This window comes from Copadichromis virginalis, linkage group LG11 (assembly GCF_057382275.1).
Source record: "Copadichromis virginalis isolate Kocher_CV1m ecotype Utaka linkage group LG11, C_Virginalis_male_GT1.1, whole genome shotgun sequence".
Taxonomy (NCBI): Eukaryota; Metazoa; Chordata; class Actinopteri; order Cichliformes; family Cichlidae; genus Copadichromis; species Copadichromis virginalis.
In genome coordinates this window covers 26,906,737-26,927,440 of record NC_140628.1, presented here as the reverse complement: position 1 = coordinate 26,927,440, position 20,704 = coordinate 26,906,737, and the positions used below count along the sequence as shown (strand labels likewise).

Sequence of the window (20,704 nt, the reverse complement as noted above, 5' to 3'; positions counted from 1 at the left end):
CGACATATCACCACATCCCTGCAGAGTGTGTGCACTCAAAACACAAAATCTCGATTATAACATTAATGACAACATTTCAAAACAACTAAAATGAAGGACATGGTGGGTTTTGTTTTAAATATCAATAATCTCCTATAGACTAATAATCAAAGCACTCCAAGGCAGTCTCTGTAAATGCCTTTACTCTCACAGGATGGGCATATTTAACCTAAAAAACTCCAGGATAAGACTTCATCAGGGGGTTTATATACACACACACATATAAACTTGAAGGGCATCTCAAACAAAAACAGTCTGAATCCTACTCAAACACTCTTTTTATTCTTCTCAAGACCTTTTAATAGTTAGCTTATTACTAATGATACCAGCTGATTTAAACTGTGATGATTATGAGCGATCGCTGCCTAGGTAATCCTGGTCAAGCATGTCTGAGAGCTATGTTTACTCTGGTTAGGTCTGAGTGAGCGTGATTTAAAAGAAAAGGTCAGCAAAGAAAGAAAGAAAGAAAGAAAGAAGGAACAAGTCTTCAATGAGGCCTTCATCTCGTCAATTTTAAATGCACACATAAATGCACTCGAGTCGCACACAGATCTCTGCTATACTCGCTTCAGCTACTTCGACGTGCGACGGGGCCGCTTTCTCACGACAAGTGTTACAGACTTGATGCCATGTGATCAACTTGGGAACGAGCATTTATTTTTCCTGACTTTCATCGGGAGCTAGAAGCCTGGCAGTGGCCTGCGTGAGGTCACCCAACAACATGAAAGAGAGAAAGAGGCTGGAGCATGTGGCTCTTAGGATGTTTGCTCAGATAGGCCGTTCTTGTATAGTCACTGGGAATTTCCACTGTCATTCTAGCACTCGCTGGCCCCCCCTCTCTTTTTCTCTCCCCTCTCCCTCTTTCTCGATGTCTCAGTCTTTCACAGTCGTCTTTTGTCAATGTCACACTGATATACTCACTCACACACACACTCACACACACACACACACACACACACACACACACACACACACACACATTTGTACAAAAAGACAATTTAATTGGAATAATCTGCCATGGCAAGATATGCCCAAAATGAGAGAAATTAAAAGGCTGGCACAGGATCAGGCACACTCACTGATGCAAGATTACAGGCTAAATACAATGGCACGCACAAACAGTCTCACACACACTCGTACGCAGACGTGCGTATATGTGCTCCTCTCGATCGAGCTCAGCAGCTCACAAACATGACCAAATGCCTGAATTCACACAAATAGATACAAACTTACACATACACATTCAGGCTTCCTGTGCTAGATGCTGGAAAAGTTTGTTACTCTCTCTCTCTCTCTCTCTCACACACACACACACACACACACACAAATAAGGTGACCTTTGTTGTTAACTATCTGTTTGCCAAAACAACACCCAATATGACACACACCAGTTCCACTTCCTGCAGCGCAGAAAAGCATCTCTTCCTGAATGACTAATAAACAACTTGAGTCTTTCACACACTCATCACTGACTCTGCATTTGGACCTCTGCCCTCAACACAAAACATTATTTATTGTACAAACAGGCTTTAATTTCCATTTACTCCACATTCTCGTAATTATGTTGCATATCGATGGACAGAAGTGAAATAATCACATCTTCATAATTTCCTCTGTAAATGCTGATACTGACGTTGGTTATTTCACTGCAAGGGTGCCACGTGTGAAGGTTAACACATGGACTGTAACTGCGAGGCTTCCTGCAGATGCAGATTGAGTATATCACTCTATTTATATCTTTGCATACTGTATTTACCATCAACTACAAAACTCTTCCTAAGTGTATGTAAAAGAAGTCGAGCACTGTTTATTTTATGCTTAAATTAAATGTTTCCAGACTTCTTCGATGTTTTCAGAGTAAACGTATCCCGATCTTTGACAGCTTCAAAGGGAAATTAATGCACCTTATTTATCAAAAATACTGTGCACTACACACCAGAAACAAAACCTAATAAAAAGGCGGTATAAGCAAACATACATTACTCACTCCCTAATTACTAAAAAGCTCTTTGTCGTTTTAAATTTTTCATTTAAAAAAACATTCATCCCAGAAAAAGAAAAAATCTCAGACTGCTGGAATGTTCCTTCCCAGGCCAAGTTTGCCCTTTATTAGACTAGACACGGATGCCTAGACTGGGAATGCTGGTCCAGTACAGATACTCTGGAGTACTGGAAAAGACAGGAAGGACTGAGGGCCAAATGGCTGACTGACTAGTTGGGTAAATGACTCGAGAGGATCTGATCTTAGCTCAGAAAAATGCGTTTGGTCATGCTAATGGCCCTCCAAAATGCTTTAGGCTTTGGCTGATAAGACAGTGGCAAGCATGTGTGTGTATTCACATTCTGTAACTTTTAAGGGACTCTACAGCTGAGCAGATTATGTGCAGTGAAGAGGAGTTTCAGCGTGGGACATAAGAGTTAGATATTTGGTGCAAGTTTGCAACGGGTGTATTTATTTATCATTGGGTTAAATTCTTCAAGCATGCTTGTACTCCACAAAATCTTATTTGAAATGTCCAGATGACACAAAAATGTTGCTAAAGACACCACAGATATGTTGAACTATGATTTTATTTGTAAAAAGAATATATACATTTATGCACGACGCATCTATAATTCCTGTGTTACCACATAAATAAATGAAAAAGAACGTTTCACATGTCCTAATCCCTTGCTGAAAGATCAAAAGCACCATACACACTGCGCGCTCAGCCGTGCACCCCCTAACCTGAAAATAACGGCAGACCTTTAACTCTTATTGTTTACTAGAGACTATCACAATACCAAAAAAACATGTCCAGAAACTCAGAACATCCCCTCCTGGGTGTTGCTTTTCAACATGAATTGTTAATCAAAAAATTAGTACTACAAAATATAATGCTGAATCTGGGTGAAGCAGAGAGAGAAGCTCGGTCATAATTTAGGTAATTCAAGAGGTCTCCACCTTCCAGCGTTAGAGCAGGTTAATAGCAGAATATGTGCTGGTCTGATCTAAAGCTGCTGTAAATCTTGAACAGACAGATAATCAGCGTCTCCACGGCGCTGGACTGGACTCCTCTTTAAACTGCAAAAAGCTGCTGTTTCTCCCAATAAACACACAGGAGCCCATAATGCACCCCTCCTCCTCCTCCAAACTTTACACACACACATTAAATGCTCTCTCAGGAATTCATCGTGCAGTCATGCATACCCTGTTAAAATCTCCCTTGGACCTATATATATTGTCACACAGTCATTGTGTCGTACAAGCACTTGTCCACACTGACGTATGCAGGAGGGGGGGAAAAAACAACAACAATAAGGATAAATAGGCTTTTACGAAATGAATTTGGAGATGAAAATTCTTCACTTTTTTTTGCAAAGAGAAAATTTAGTGAACAGTTTAAACATAGGTGCTACCAAGAACCCATTTCACACGCACACACACACACACACAAGGCATTTGTCGACATCATCTCAGTGTCAACACTACAAAATAAAATGAGTTGTACAGTGTTTATTACTGGAATATAAAATCCTAATAAACATCTGCCTTGATGCCAGTTTATTTCGGTCAGTCGTAGAGAATTTAGCCTATGCCCCAACACAACGTGGCACAAAACGTGTGTGTATGTGACATGTGGCATTAGAGCTACTTACACTACACTAATGTCAGAGTTTATACAGCGGTCTTCAGGTTGAGTCCACCTTGTTCAGCACTGCATTTGCACCGTATGTCAGTATGAGTGTACGTAGTTAGCAGGCGCGTGCGCACACACACACACACACACATACACACACTGCAGCTCATCCCTCTCCTCAAAGCATTTTATGGGTGTCTGTACGGGCGCAGGGGCTGCAGTGACGGGGACATACGCGGGAGAAGGAGGAACGTGTGATGATGATACTGAAGTGTGCCGTGGCCCTCGTACACTTCAGCGTGTTAGGGAGCCTTTGCCCTTAACTGGGTCACCGGGGAGAACACAGTCTCACATGAAACAGCACCAAAAAAAATACATTAAAAAAAGAAAAGAAGATAAATCTCTCTGCTGCTATGCACACTCATGCTGTGGTTTGTGAGCTCATGAGTGTGTGGGAAGTGATTTAACAGACAACTGACACAGAAAGAAAAATATGTTGTTAGGGTATTTTAAGTGTGTGTGTGTGTGCGTTATATACAGACGCATCCATTGTGAGGTAGCATGAATACCGGCAGCTGTTTAGCGGATGACATATCTGACTAATAAAGAAGAAACAACGAGAGCTGAAATTTGTGCATCCTGGCTCGTATTGATCAGCAAGGAAGGTTGGAGCATAGATCACAGGCGACTGGTCCTGTTTGGGACCAAATGGCAGAACTGCCAATGCCATATCAATGGCCAACAGCTCAACAAGCTATACAGCACCAGGGCCACACAAGTGCAACAATTAATAAATAAAAAAAAGAGGAAATCTGAACCTAAAATGTAAACACAATTCCTGCCACTGAAAAAATACCTAAAGACAAACATGACACAACTGTTAAAAACTGCCTAGTCAGAGATGTCAAGGTTGCATCGACACTGATTGCAGGATTGCTGTGCAAAAAAAGAAAAAAGTGTAGTGTTGGCGATGGAAGAGACGAGAAAACACGGTGTGCATCTTTTTTTTTAGCTGATCTCTGAGAGTACTACACAATGTCAAAGGAGTATTATGACTCGAGACAGTCAGGCGGTCTGTCGTGCTGCACGGTCCTCGGTAACAAACACAAATAACCGGTTTCAAGTGACGCTTTATTGTCCCCTTATAGACGGTCCCAAGTCTTCCTTATACAGCGATTCTTGGCATGCAAATACTCACTACAACGCCTGGAGTGCACGTATCCACTCCGGGGGAGGCTTCCTTTTAATGGTGCCAGTCACTCTAATTTAAAAAAAAAAACTTGGGAAAAAATAAATGAAGCAGAATCTTCTTCGTCTTGGTGTTTCGCTCTAGTAAGCAGCTCAGTAACGTTAGTAGTAGTGGTGGTTGTAGTAGTGGTAGTACGCAAACGGTAGCGGATACAGCACCCAAATAATGACACCGTGAGTCAGAGCGCAGGAAAACTGGGTGCAATTCGCTCTGTAGGTGTTATCCGTTTCCTCCTAAAGTGCGCTTTTTTAACACCGAGCGAGCCTGTTAGTAAACATTTGGGCTGCAGTGCCGCAAATAGGTCGGTTGTTTTTCTTTCTCGCTCTCTCTCTCTCTTTTTTTTACTACGCTAGCGCTGCTCCACGCAAAACTCGTAAACTAAGGTCAAGGAAAAAGTACTCCACACTAACCTCGCCGTTTTAACGGAGCTGAAACGGAGCTGAAATGTTCCGTGGGTGTCCGTGGGACTGCGGTAAAAACATTTCAGAAAGTTTTTAGGCTGTTACACCCCCCACACCCCTCCCCTTTCTCTCGATACTTCCTCGCGTTGTCACTCCATTTCTTCACACGGTAGCGGAACAACCGAACGACCGACCGTTGGCAGTTGGCTCTCGCGTCGTGGTAACTCGCAGCTCCTGAAAATGGAAAATTTAAGTCAGTTTAGCTTCACTGCCGTGTGCCAACTTAGTTTCAACTCACCCAAACAGAGCTTTTCACCACTGGCCAGAGAAAGATTTATGGTCTTATTTTGCCGATGAGGAGGCTCGCGTAACTCATGGTAACATCCCTCGGCTGTCGGCTGTGGTGGCTGTGCGGGCCGGACTCACTCTTTACTTTTCCTCCGCAAAACATGTCTTTCCCCCACAGAAACTCAAACAAGGATATAAAAAACTATCGCTCTTCTTTTCCACTACAGTCACAAAATGGTGAATGAACCACTAACAGCTGGGCAAGCCGACCAATGAGAGGTCGTTGACATGTACAGTAGCCAGTCAGCATCGGCGCCAGAGATCAGTGGGTGTGGCGGCCTGTCAAAGTCCACTTGACGGACTGGGGGGACTAGCGAATAGTGAAGTGGATGCTGAGCTAGACCGGTGTCCTGTCCCAAACTTTACAGTATCCAATAAGAGGATTGGGAACCATAGGAACAGCATGTGGGCGGGCCGAGAGGAGGGATCAAATGACCCAGAGCCAATAGAAAGGCACAAATGCCCCCTCCCCTTCTGAAAAGGAGTATGTTTACCATAATTGACAGCACAAGTGCCATCCCCGAGCAGACGGTGATAATGCATCAACTGTTTGTGCTCATCCACAAACAGTGTGGTGCAGCGGGAAAGTAGCGCCTCAGCGCGGCTTTACTCTCGCTGTTGGTCCCACATCGAAAATGTGTTTTTTCGCCTCTAATTATCATTATTATGTCATCGCTGCTCACAAAGAGTGAAAACGAAGGAGCACAGAAAACCAGTGCGCTGTTTTCAGAAAGTTAGTTTAGGAGCTGCTCAGATGTTTGTGTGGCGCAGCCGACGCAAACCGCTCTCCCTTTTTCTCTCAGCAACAGACGCTCACTTTCAGCGCCCTCAGCCAATCACAGCGCGGCTTCTGACGTCGGCACCCTCTCCGCCCTGCCCACTACTGTTAAAGTGAACGGGACTAGTACAGGCTGACGTCACTTCACCGGCAGTCTATTGGACAGGTGCGCGGCGTCTCGGGGCCAATGGTCGCGCGCGGCGGTGAAGTCATCACGAGTGTTGCCACCAGCTGGACTGTGGGGGCGTGGACTGGCGTAAACTCGGCTAACCCCGTGTTTGCAACTTTGCAGGCAGTGGTGGTGGTGGTAATGGTGATAGTGATGCTGGTGGTGGAGATGAACCTGTGCACCGAGCACTGAAAGATGTTTGAGATGATAGCACGTGCCATCACTTTGAAGCATGGCACATTCTCTGTGACCTTTGACCTTCGCACAGAGGAAGGCAAATGCGGCTGCTTTACAAAAGATACAGTGGCATAATAGTAAACATTACATAATCCTCTGCTCTGTGTGTGTGTGTTTATGTGTGTGTGTAGTAAAGACCAGACTCACGCTGAGGCAGACAGCCCGTGCGAGCTCACGGGGGCGGCGCCCCCTGCTGGTGAGAGCGGGTCCACACGCCAGCTCGGCAATGAGTGGAAATGTGTAGACCTAAAAACAGAAGAAAGCGCTGATTGGCTGAGGGGAGCTATATGCTTTGTATGAGTATGACTAGTGTGCATTCGTGCGCGTGTGTGTAAGAAGAAAGACTGAAGGAAGGGTAGAGATAGTTTAAATGTTGGTTCAGACTGACATCTAGTGGCGATAGTTTAACACTGCAAGTGATGGCACAATTCACAATTACTATTATCTTCTTTCCCAAATTGGTGCTGCAGGCCCCACGTGACTTCCATTTTTGTCCTCCCACTTTCCAAATGAGTATCAAATACTGTCTTAATTTTCCTCATCTCTAAACAATCCAATGAACCAAGTAAACAACACTCTGGAAGTTATGAGTCATGTAAATGACTCATAAGCCTCATAAGGCAGAAAGCCACCGACCTCCACACTAAGAAATCGATCAAATGACAAAGCTTCTCCTTTGCAACTTTTATATGTGTATATTTTTTATACTTTTATTATTTTTTTTACTCTCATTATGTATTTCTGTCCACTCTCCCAGGGGATGTTTGGCAGCCAGACCTGCAGCTGATAACCAGTAAAGATGGAAGAGCTTCACACAGCTTATTATAGCTTATATAATTATAATAAAAAGTATGAATTATCTACATAAATACACATCATATAAAACTGTACTCACATAAGCTTTTATAAATTCACTCAATGTAAGGAAAATGATCAGAGACACTCTTTTTAAATGACTTCAGACATTTTCAAGCTGTAGATAGAGGGTACGCTGTTTCATACTAAGGAGCATGTAAAGTACTATTTTATAATCTTACATCAGGAGTTTTTCCTGGTTTGTTCTGGATTCCCCAGAAAAGCTTTAGACCAGCGCTTAAAGTAAAATCACCAGCTTTGGAAACACCAAGAACTTAGGATAAAAATGAAAGCTGATGATATTGACTACCGTGGCCTTGTCAAAGCCTTTTATCAAGTCAATAAAAAGAGGAGGGTGAAAGTGTGGTCATTCATCCACCCAAAAGCCCATTCTGAGCCAGGAAAAAGCACTGTATATGAATTAATAGAGAGGAAGGTAAAGTAAATAAGATGAGGGCAGCACAGATTGGAAACACATGAGCTTTTAAGCTAGCTGTGCCGTCCAATAACACAAAGGCAGAACGTTTTTTTTTTTTCAAAGCACTGCAGATGTCTACATGCTGACCTGGACTACTGATGCCCTTCGACGCTCCGCTGATTAAAAAAGCAATGATGTTCAGAGGTTCATCTTTGACATATAAAGCTTCTGAGGGGCACATCTCCAGTGTTGCATACAGTTTGCCTGGAGTGACCCTGTGGAAGTGGTAATGGATCGAGCAGGCCACAAAGTCAGACCAACTCAATTCACATCTGCTGATGGCTAAGCTGACACCCTTTACCACCTGTTAACTCTCATTCAAATGCAGAGTTTCTGCACTCTGCATCACCTCCACCTCCATCTCCAACCCTCCTCTCGTGTTGTTCCTGTCTGCTTTGTTTTGTGGCGAGCTCTCTGACTTTACATGTTCTGTACGCCACTAGAGTGCATTTTACATTGAGGCAAAGTCTAAAAAAATGGAGAATATATATAAAAATGTCTGTAACGGCAGTTAATTCAACCCTTCTTTTATAAAGCTTCTGAATTAAAGGTCACTGACTAGTTCATTGCAGAACTGTTAACCACATGCCATGGTCTTCTTCGCTTGGTTGTTAAAGTACTTGCAATATGTACTCAGCCTTTTAACTTCACTCAGTCACTGAGTCGACCATGAACTCCTAAAGTTTGGCCAAGGCTGTGTCATGCAACAGGACAATGATCCCAAATACAGCAGAATCTCAATCCAGAATGAACTGTAAAAAAGAGTGGGCCAGAATTTGCTGTCACAGTGGCTCCGTCGCCCTGATATCCCCTTGTTTTGTTTTCAGGGTGCTTTTCACGTCTTTTTCCCTCATGCAATTGTACCTTGTTAGCAAGTCCCCCTTGTGTTGAACTCTTCTCCATAGGACCCTGACCTCTGACCCCTCACCCTTAACCCTCTCCCTGTGTGCTCATCACTTGGCTGTCAGTCAAACACCACAGACCCTCCTCTCCTGCTGGGCTCTGCTGTCAGACAACAGCAGGGGAAACACTGAGAGGGAAGAAAGAAGGAACATTAAGTGGAAAACTTTACTAGAGAGCAACAACTTAGTATACAAGTTGTATTTCTAAAATATTTGGTCCAAAACAGTAACTAGTTTATGGTTAACTCTTCCCATGTTGTGTGTTAAACAACACCAAACACATAGTCAGAATCACATCGCACAAATCTCTTGCCTCAGGGTTTAAAAGCAAGACACTCACATTAGCATAACCTCTGACCTGTGACCCTCACCTTGACCTTTCACCCACACATTCCTGCCCCATCAAACTCAGGACAGGAGATAAAGATAGAAATTCAAAAGGTTAAAAGCCTCTCAAACCAGCAGCTCTGCAGTCATGAGGACAGCAGGCTGCAATAAAAAATAACAATAAAACTCTGATATTATTATTCAGTAAAACTAAGTTTGGATTTATTCTACTATGAAGTTATGGCTTCAACTGACAGTCAGACAATCCCAGCATGAGGATGGAGTCTTTACAACAACACAGGCTGAGCCACGATAGCAAAGTTTAGCATTATTAGCCATGTTAGCGGCATGGCTTCAAGGATTTTCATACTCTTGGCTCTGTGTGATCAGCCCAGAGTATAAAATGCTTTTATGGTCATCTCAGGAAGACAGTTCCACCCAATCCACCTAAGGTTAAAACCTTTTGTTAGTGAGGCTTGTCCAATCACAAAAAGTTGTCTCAAACTGAACACAGACTTAACGAGCGAGAAATTGAAGCAGCTTCTTTCAGACTGAGGATGAAGCAAAGGGCTGCCACAAGTCTAAATATGGATTATTTTGAACTATGAATCATGCAAAGCTAGTCTATTTGAGTGCAACTGTTTTTTATTTGATCTGTATACAAACACACAATGATGTGAGACAGCTGGGTGACGACGGACAGGTGAAGACAATCAAACAATGAAGAGGACATAACGCTTAACACATGGCACAAGACATGTTGCACCACCAAAGTAAAATAGCAAATAAACAACATCAAAGCAGAAACACGAGAATAAGATCAGAGGGAAAATGATGTGGAAACAAAATGTATACCAGAGAGAACTAAAGAAATTGCCAAAGGTAACAATTCTACAAGAACTCACTAAAAATGTAGACGTACAAAGTACAAATCCAAAAGACAAACTCTATAGAGAATTTAAAGAAAGTCAGAGGGTGTCGAGCGTAGGTCAGAAGGTAGAGCTGATCATCTACTAAATAAAATGGTTGGTGGTTCAGTCCAGCTGCTCCAGTCTGTATGCCGAAGTGTCATTGGGCAAGATAGTGAACCCCAAATTGTTCCTGTGGCATTCATGTGTGAATGTTACATATAAGCACTTAGGGATAGATAAAAGTGCTTGTACGAGTGTAAATGAGGCTCATAGCATAAAGTGCTTTGAGTGCTCAAGTAGAAGAGTGCTATATTAGAACCAATCCATTTAGCTAAGCTAGGTTTAGACTGGTAATTTTAATTGTGTGGGTTTATTAGGGCTACGGCAGTCTTACAGAAGTTCATTGTCTGAAAAACATTTAAAAGTATAGATGCTGTCAGGTTAGCTGAAAACACAGTCTGACCCACAGTAAATCACTTAGTGCTACATCAATGAGGAAAGATTTTCATACATCTTTAATAAATTCACCTAACACAAAAGCATGGAAGATGGTCTCCACCACTAAAAACACATCAAAACAAATCAGCTGGGAAGAGCTAAGTAGAAATTTTGGGTTATTATCGCCAAACAACTTATTTATGGACTGAATTTTCAATTATAGCAATTAAAAATGTATATATATATTATTATGGCCCTGCTACAGACTGGCCACCTGTCCAGGGTGTGCCCGGCCTCTCACCCTATGACAGCTGGGATAGGCTCCAGTGCCCCTGGATATATATTTTATTATTTAAAAAAAATATTTAAAACATTTCAAAATATTATTTTCAGTGGCAGAAATGAGCTTCCATACAGCCAAACTCTCTTGTACACACATAGTTTCACTTTTTAATTTCGTTTTTAGTTAACTTTAATAAACTTGATTGATGACCTGCAACTTTTTCATTAACTTAACAGTCAGTTAACTTTCCTCTAGCACTGTCATGACCCCCCAAAAATTAGCATTTAGCTGATACATTTAGCTAAAATGTCAGCTAAAGGCAGGATGTAAGCTAATTTAGATGCTGATAAAGCAGCTAGGTGGATTTCTTTTTTCAAATTAACCTGCAAACATGTTTTAATTCAATGTGTGGCCCTTTACTTACTTTCTTAAATTGATGCTGCCCACTCTGGTTCGCACCTACCTGGGGAACTGCTGACTTGCCTGTCCTCTAAGCTCCATTTTGTTTTAGGTGCTTTCTTGCATGTTAGCAATTAACATGCTAACCTGAGAAGGCTAATATTGTGAACAGTAGCCACACCATAACATAAATTCATGCAGACAAGTTTCCACGTCAAATAATTAATGTGAATGATTCACTAAAGTCAGGAAGACAACTGAAAAAGACAACTTTGATGAAAGGGGGGGTCCACATATAAAAATATCACATTAAGTATTTGGAGGACCGGGAGAAAATTTCATATAATTATGTTAGCCAAAATTCTGTCAAAAATATGGTTTAAGGCTGTTATTATTAGTTAGGGTTTGTTCCTGGACCATAGCAACTTGGTGGATAAACATTAAACTGGAAGATTGATCCTGTGTGAATTGATAAGTACGGCCAGAGTTCTTCTTATTCTTATAATGGTGTACAACCAACTCATTGCTGGCGGTCCTTCAGTTCCTCCAGTCATGATGTCCTTTTTTTAACTACTCTTTCTTTCTGATGACATGTTAGAAATGGGCGAGTCGTAGCTTGTTCTTATAATGCTTGTTCTTCGTTATTTGTCCTTCCGGCAACATTGTTGGTTGAGTTCTACCAAGACTAATTGGTTGGTCCTTGGTATTGATAAAATCTGTCTCGAGCACCACTTGTTCATTTCTGCAACTACAAGTGACCACAGAGAAAATCAAACTGTGTGCAAGTCTTCTTTCCAATAACAGATAAATGTCTTATTGCCATACCGTTGTGTTTCTCCTATTGATTTACAGTGTTATTTAGACACTTTTAATAGTTTATTTGCACTGTTCATATTGCTGCAGATAACTAACACTCAGGGGTTAAAGTGAGCCGAGTGTGCTGGCCATTAATGTCAAATTAGTTCATTTGTCATGTCCTACAGTGACCGCATGGAGAAACCTGCTCAATAATAAGAAAATAATGACATCCCACAGCCACTCATACCCTCATTACATTGTTTTTTTTCTCATCCCTGTGATGCTTCATAATGCAGATGGAAAGTTGCGGTTGCACACTTCAGCATCCAGCTAGCTATAAAGAAAGAGGAGGAAAAACAGAGCAGGTACATTCAAATGCAACTTTTCAAGCAGCTCCACAACTATCAGCAAACACACAAACTGTTTCTCGGTTATTGCATGGATATAAAAACATTTTCTCCCTCTGGATGTTTTACTCTAACATGATCTTTGCTGCTGCAGGCATCTCCCAGATTTCCTTCAGATCCATGTTTCTCTCTCTCTTCTAATGTTCCTGGTTTTGCTAAAGCATTCTTACATAAGGGGCCCAGCGTCTTTGAATAGATTTGTACAACAAATTTGAGCACCCTTCACTTCGGGCCTCGAGGGAGGGAGTCTGTTACTGAAGGGATGGCAATGCTTTTTGTGTGCCGAGTGTCAGGAGAGGGCAGGTTTGTTCCTGTAACTTAAAGAAGGAGGCAGCTCACGATGTCTAATAATATCTGATAAACGGTGCACTCAGACTCTGTCAGGTTAGGGATTTAGGGAGGTCATGGCAGTTCACAGTGGCATTAAACCCACAGATAAAACCAGCTTGAGATAAAGGAAACGTATAACAGTCTCTCTTATGTATAGGTTAATGCAGTAGTTCAAACGGCCACTGTATGCTGAAGCGATTTGCACCATGACCCCTCAAAGTGGCTGCAAAAGACACAGAAAGCGTATCAGAGTGTCTTTAAAGTCTGACAAGGTCGGCATCCATACGGGCTGCAGTATGGTGAACAGTAGGCCTTTGTGCTCTCCGCATTCTTGTTCACGGTAACGTTACACCGCTCAGCTGTTACTCAGGGCTCACGTCATGCCCCGGAGCTGAAGACAGGAGTCTCATGGAGAGGTGTCCTTGGACACACAGATTCCTCCCTGCATTAGAGAAAAGGTGAGGAAGACGAGACCAGCTGTGCACATTCAGTACGCCAACAACAATCTCAGCATTAACTGCCATCTTGTTACCTCAATTAAAGAGGTTATGTGATTAGTTTGATTCGGTCTGTTTGTTTGCACATAACTCAAACAATTAAGAAATGTACTTTATAGGGCATTAAACAAAATAAATTAGTGTTAATGTATGGCTTGTTTGGAAGAGTTACAACAGCTTAGGTTTGCAAAGTTGCATTTGCATAAAACGCAAGACTTCTGGAACAACGTCCAGATGAGAAGATGTTTGGTCATAATGTACAAAGCCGCGTTTGGATAAAGTCAAACACTGCATATCACCACGAACACTTCATACCAACTGTGAAGCACGGCGGCGGAGGGGTGGCGGTCTGGGCTTGATTTGCAGTCGCAGATCCTGGGCGCCTTGCTGTCACCAAGTTGACCATGAGCTCCTCTGTATGTCAAATACTCTAGAGTCAAATCTCTCTTAACAGCTAAATCTTGGCCACAATTTGGTCACACAGCATCTGACGACCTGTCTTAAAAGCCACAACATAACGTTTTAAGAGGGGCGTAACAAGAAGGACGATGATCCCGAGCACCGCAGACAGTCTACAACAGAATGGCTGAGAAAGAAAAGAATCACAGGTGTGCTTAAATAATCAAAAATGTAGGCATATTTATTGATTTAGTGGATAACAATGATGTGTCATGCTCACTGAGATCATTTATGAAAGGTAAAGAAGCCTGAAAAGAGAAAAAGCAGACAAATCCAGGCAAAAACTGATCTCTTGAATGTGTTCACCTGATAGTTATATACCAACAGTAATAAACAACGTGGATTAAATCAACAGAAATTCTTATAATGTGCATTTTAAGTATCCCAACAACAGGGGGAGACATTCAATCTGAAATGACCAAACACAGAGAGCACAGTGGAGCTGCTCTGTATTGGAGGCGAATACAAGTGAAGGTTAAAGTCTGTTTTTTACAAAGTCCATTCTTTCCTCTCACAAAGAGAAACTTTACAATGGTTTCTCGTTTGGGGTCAAATAGGTTAAACAGAAGTACTGGCGGGAAAGGAAGCTGAAAAAGGAAATTGAAGCACCAGAGCTTCAAACAAACCACATCAATGTGCGCTCACACATGTCTGTGTATCGTCACTGTGAAAGTGCCTCACTCCTGTGCGGTGCAGCTTTTCTCTGTACGGTGGAGGATGTGGTGAACTTACTAGCAGGCCTTCGTATGTTTAGTTACCGTACCATAACTCTCTCAGAGGATGCGACGGTCACGTGTGCACATTCAGAAAGGCTTCTTGTTGTGCAGCGTGTGCATAATGCACGGGCTGCGGTTACATGCGGAGGACGGAGCTGGCTCTGCACAGGTTTCCGCGAAAGCAGGCGTTCAGAGGAAGCGAAGGCAGGGGGATGTGGCACAGGTGAGCGAGCACATTGGTTCCTGTGGTGTCTCTCTCTTTCGTTCTCTCTCTCTCTATGGAGCACCTGGATGGCTGGTGTGTCGACAATGGAGGCCGGGATCATGCACAATCACACCTGCCGGGACCCTCACCAAGGTTACATAACTCACATGTCACACACTGACATACTTATGTGAGGCTTGCGTGGCAGTTGCTCCTTTAAAGCAACACTTGTTTTTAGTCGGCTCATGACCCTTAAGTGAAGCAACGTCTATGTGACACACCCTCCCGGGTTGAATACATCCTATTAACACTTCAGCTGAAGTGATTTCCTCCTCGAAGTCTGTGTTCGCTGAATAACTCAGAGCCAGAAGCTGTGAAACGTTTCACTCGAGCTAAAGATCAGAAGACATTTGCGCGGTTTCTTTTTGCAGTATTTATCTGACACACATGAACATCAGCGCTAAATGTACGGCCACAGACTCTTTATTAGGTATGCCTCCTCAACTGCACGTTCACACAAATATCTGCTCAGCCAATCACATTTCAGAGTTCAGTGTATGCAGATGTGTAGACATGGCCAAGATGACCTACTTGAGTTCAAACAGAATGAGGGCTTTTCCCCATCACCCATGTTTACAGAGACTGCTCTGAAAAAGATCAAACATCCTGTGAGCAGCTGTTTTCTGGACCAAAATGACTTCTTGACATCAGAGTTCAGAAGAGAATGCCCAGACTGCTGCAGAAGAGCATCTCTGAATGGACAGGACGTTGAAGCTGGAAGCAGATGGTCTGCTGCAGCACTGGGTGCCCCTCCTGTACGAGAAGCTGAGGCTGCAATCCTCACAGGATCAGCGAAACCAGACAGCAGAAGATTGTAAAACTGTTGTCTGGTTTTGGTATGCCATGGAGATATAAAGCAGTTCTGAAGGCAAAAGGGTGTCCAAACCAAATACTTGTATTACCAAGGGTGACGTTTATTAAAAAAATCTGCAAAGAAACTGGAGAAGTGACATCATGGAGCAGAACTGCAGATTGAGGTTAGTGCTGGCAACGGGATCCCACCATAGTCTGAACACTGGTGGTGCTGGTGGAGGATGATGCTTGATTAAAATTTTGTGAATGAGCTCAACAAATTTAAAGAATGGGTCCTCAGAGAATGCAGGCAGGTAGACTGTTGGACAGAAGTACGGTGCATGAGCCGTGACTGACGGCGTGGGAAAACAGATGTGATGAAGAAAATAGAGCGGCAAGAATAGCCCATGCAGAGGAGTATAAGAGAACTGATCTTCCTTATTGAACTTAATTATAGAGTCCCACGATTCAACAGGTGTAAACAGTTTTTAAGATACTGGTGCAACAACAGCAGCAGCTCTAATAAGAGCCCTCACACAGCAGAACGAGAGGTTTCTGTTCACTCTCAGGGCTCGCGTTGCTCTGTAGGCTGCATCTTCACCATAAGAGTCAAAGGAACAGAAGGTCTCTGAGGTTTTAGTCCTACTAAAACAAAAAATAAAAATGTTGTTGAGTTTCTGTAATTCCTTCTTTTCAGTTCATTCAGCTCTATATTGCAATCTGTGCTGTGAGGGGATCGCATCACAGCCACTGCGGTCCTGGATATCTCCCAACATGCTACAAGTTTCCGGATGTTGCAATTCTTAGTACAAAAAGGAGCTTTATTGACTAAAATAAATTTGAACAAAGAACGCACAAGACTAAACTGTCAGGAGAATCTTATAATCCAACAGGGGAATTAAAAGTAAAGTCCATTAACTCGACTGAAGCATGGAGAAGGAAAAAAAGAAGGAGGAGAGCTGGGAGAACAGGTGGGAAAATAAGGAAGCGCAACCAGACGATTTGAGAAATGCATGAGGTTTGAACAATGAGACACAGGAGGGAGAAATCAGTGATCAATAGGTGAGGACGGCCACACTGGAGAAAAATGAGAGGCTGGCTTTTAAAAGTGAACAGGAGACATTTATGTCTTAATGGATCCTCATTTATCCAGGTGAGGAAATCCCACAAAGTTGATTCTGTTGATCTGGACGTTGGAGTAGAGACTAAAGAAGTAACTTGGTTTGAGTGACAAAACATTTCGTCCAATGAAAGCTTTAAGTCCAGATGAATAGAATCAAATTCCTGGAGTGACACAATGACAGACGAAGAAACACTCAGGTCACCAGAAACACCCAAAACTCAACAAAAACCTGGGATCATGACACAATAATTACTCATAACATTAGATTAAAATAAGGTTTTAACCTCCTTTAGGTTTAATAAAAGCTGCATTTTCAGCTGTTCATTCAGTTCCTTTGCTGCAAAATACAAAAAAAGTTGGACGCCTTCAAATAAACGTCCCCCTGCTGACATCGGAGAGGTGCTGATCCAGATTTAGAGAGATTATTGGGGGATAAAGGCACTTCTTAACTTCCCCATGGATTTTATTCTTTCAAAGAAATACAAAGATTTAAGGTTAAAACTGAGTTGTTTGGGTTTTCATCAGGAAAAACACATGATCACCTAATGAAAAAAACAATATGCCAAAGATAAAAATGACTTTCAAAATAGTCTGCAGCAGAGATTTAAATGTGGATTTCAGGAACGAGCTTCAGGCTTTGACCCACAACATCCAATGTGCAACAAAATCATGTTCTGTAACCTAATTTACGGCTTTTATACTCTCTTTTGCTTTTTTAAACTAAAGTTTAGGAAGTGTTTGGGCTGTTGATTGCCCACCTCATTAAAAATCTAAGAAGGCCATTTAAGGGCAGCAACTCCTCACCATCACTTCCACAGCTTATCCTCGTCTTCCTCCTCCCCACAGACAAAATTGCCCGTAAGTGTGCTTAAGACCAGGCAGCTGCTGACGTCATGGTTAAAGGTACCCGGGTGATCGAGAGCATTATGTGGGTGAATGGGCAGCAGCACGCAGACAAAGTGCTTCCATAATGACGGCTAAATGTTTAACCTGAGAAGCTTCTGCAGCACAGCGGCCGTGTGTGTGTTTGTTACATCCACTTAGCTAACAGAGACCAGGTCAAGGCAAAGATGGACTTTTCCTCTATAACTGTTAAATTCAATGAAGAAGATTCATTGTTTTAAAAGAAGAATGTGAGAGTGAATTTACCCCATGTATGAAATTTGTGTGAATGTACAGTTAGCTCCGTAAGGATTTGGACACCACCGCAGTGGATTTAGAATTAAACCATCTAGACATGATTGAAATGCAGCCATCCAATTATTTTTTACTTGGTCTGCCACAAAGTGTTAGGCCGTGTAAAAGCACAGTGGGGTCAGCGGATGCTGAGGCTGATAGTTCTCAGAGGTCACCGACTTTCTCGCTACAGAGCTCAAAATCTCAGGTGACTGTCAGATTAGCTCAAGAACAGTGTGGAGACAGCTTCATGGAATAGGTTTCCATGGCGAGCAGGTGCATCCAAGCCTCAGATCACCAAACGCAATGCAAAGTGTCACATGCAGTGGTGTAAAGCACGCTGCCACCCGACTCTAGAGGAGTGGAGACATGTTCTCTGGAGGGGCAAATCACCCTTGTCCATCTGGCAATCTGATGGATGGTTGCCAGGGGAACGGCACTGCATTGTTATAAGTGTAGGGTTTGGCGGAGGAGGGATCACGGTGTGGGGTTGTTTTTTAGGAGTTAGGCTCGGCTCATTAGTGTCAGTGAAGGAAACTCTTAATGCTTCAGTATACCAAGACATTTTGGACAATTTCATGTTCCCAACTTTATGGGAACAGCTTGGCCCCTTCCTGTTCCAAGCAAGGTTCATAAAGACATGGATGTGCAAATTTGGTGTGGAAGAACTTGACTGGCCTCCACAAAGTCCCGACGTCAGCCTGACAGATCACCTTCATGATGAATTAGAGCGCAGACTGCGAGCCAGAACTTCACGTCTCAGTGTCTGACATCACAAATGTGCTTCTGGAAGAATGCACCTAAACTTTGTGGAAAGCCTTTCCAGGAAAGCTGAAGCTCTTTTAGCTGTAAAGGTTGGGTCGACATCAAATTAAACAATATGGATTAGGAATGGGATGTCAGTCAAGTTCATATGCATGTGAGGGCAGACGAGTGAATACTTTTTGGTAATATCTCGGTCCCCTGACGGCCAAAGAACAGCGTCTTTACTGTTTTAGAAACACTTTGCATTTATTATAATTAACTGTAATCCTGAAATACAAAAATCCCTTCTTTATGACTGGTGGCTCACTATGGATGAGACAAAAAGTGACGGGTTAATCTCTTTGTTTACAAATAACTAGGTAATAAAACTCCACTGTGGGGATTATGTGGCGTTAATAAAAATGAACGAAGAAGAAGAAACATAAACAAACACTTTGAGTTTGATATTGGGTTTTAACCAGTTTTAATTAACCCTGATTACAGCTTAATTACAAGTTTGGGGAAAAAAATAACATAAAAACACGAAAGAAGTGGAAAAATTCAATGTTACATCATGGTATTAACTCTCGTCTCCATCTGAGTGTTAGGTAATTGCTTGGGGGGGGGGGGGGGGGGGGGGGGGGGGGGTGAAAGACTGAAAGATAGACCTTTACATGGTAAAACAATACATGTCTTTTAAAATGATACAACATCCCCCCTCAAAAAAAAAAGATAAAAAATATACAAGCAAGAGAGAGAAAACGTAACATTATAAAATTAAAATTACAAGACAAAAAAAAAGGATAAAATCCCCCCCCCCCCCCCAAATAATCCTCCACTGTCCCTCTCTCTCAAAACCCGATGTTATTTCTCTGTCAGCATCAAATATTAGACATTTTAGTTATATTACATCTGCAAAAACTAAAGACAGCAAAAGGGGGGGGGGGGGGGGGGGGGTGTTGGAGGCTAGAAGGTTTGAAAACAGGGAATGGAGTTTGGGGTCGATCAACATCATCCAAAGTGATGTACACAACATAAAAAGCAACAGCTAACAGAGCCATGGAATAATAACAATAATAATATTAATCATCATCATCATAATGCCAGCTGGAGAGGTAAATAACCCAATGAGAACAATCACAACATCAGAAAAATAAACCGAGAAACCTTTTCTCCTTCTTCTAAATAGAGAAATGCAATCTTTGTGCTGTTTGTCTGCAGACCTGAAACAGGATGAGGGAGAGTCTGCGTCTCACCCAGACTCCGATCAATCGCTTTGCCCCCGCTATATATCGCGACAGTCAGATCGCGCTGCCGTTAGCAGGAAGTCTGACGGCGCCTGAAGCAGAGCGAGGAAAAAAATGAACAGCGAGAAGCGCGAATGAAAGAGAGAGAGAGCAGAGAAGAAAGAGAGACGGATGTCTTTCTGTTGCTGAGATATGAGAAGTAGTAGAAGTAAGGCAGCTGTCAGTTCAGATACAGACACAGGGCCTGGCGGGTGTGTGTGTGAGTGTGTGTGCGGGCTGTGACATGCTCCCGTCCAGACCACGGGGGTCTGAGGAGGAAATTCGATCAGCCCGGCTACACAGACCGCCTGCAGGCCATCTATCTCACAGCTCACCGCTATAGATCCGTCTTGTTGCTGGCCAGGCAGGAGACAGACCCCCACCCCCCGATTGGACGCCTGGCTGGATGCTGAAACATGTCACAAATATATGTGTTTCATGTGTGTGTGTCTGTGAGAATATGCATAGTTTGAGGAGAGGGTGTCCAACTGATTAACCCCATCCCCGAGCTGCTGTGAACTTTGGAGCATTGCCCTAACTGATCTAAGAGAAGAGACGGGATTACTACTCCACGAATAACCCGCTCACACACCCTCACACACTCCCAGGCGGCCTGCAGAGGTGGCCCAGGGCCAGAGGGGGGCTGGGAGCTGAAACCAGGGAGAACCCTGCTGAGG

General features: G+C 42.8%; 1 protein-coding gene across 5 annotated transcripts in view; it reads right to left on the bottom strand.

The window, feature by feature from the left end:
- cicb (capicua transcriptional repressor b) overlaps window positions 1-6,030 on the bottom strand; it is a 43,969-nt gene extending 37,939 nt beyond the window's left edge. For 2 of the 5 annotated variants that reach the window (XM_085471746.1, XM_085471747.1), the window contains exon 1: window positions 5,608-6,030. The gene's annotated coding sequence lies outside the window, so the exon portion shown is untranslated. Of the gene's footprint in view, window positions 1-5,318; window positions 5,405-5,607 lie in introns of those variants that run through there. The other 3 variants (XM_085471744.1, XM_085471745.1, XM_085471748.1) reach the window with 2 other exon arrangements.
- Between the last annotated feature and the right edge of the window lie 14,674 nt (window positions 6,031-20,704).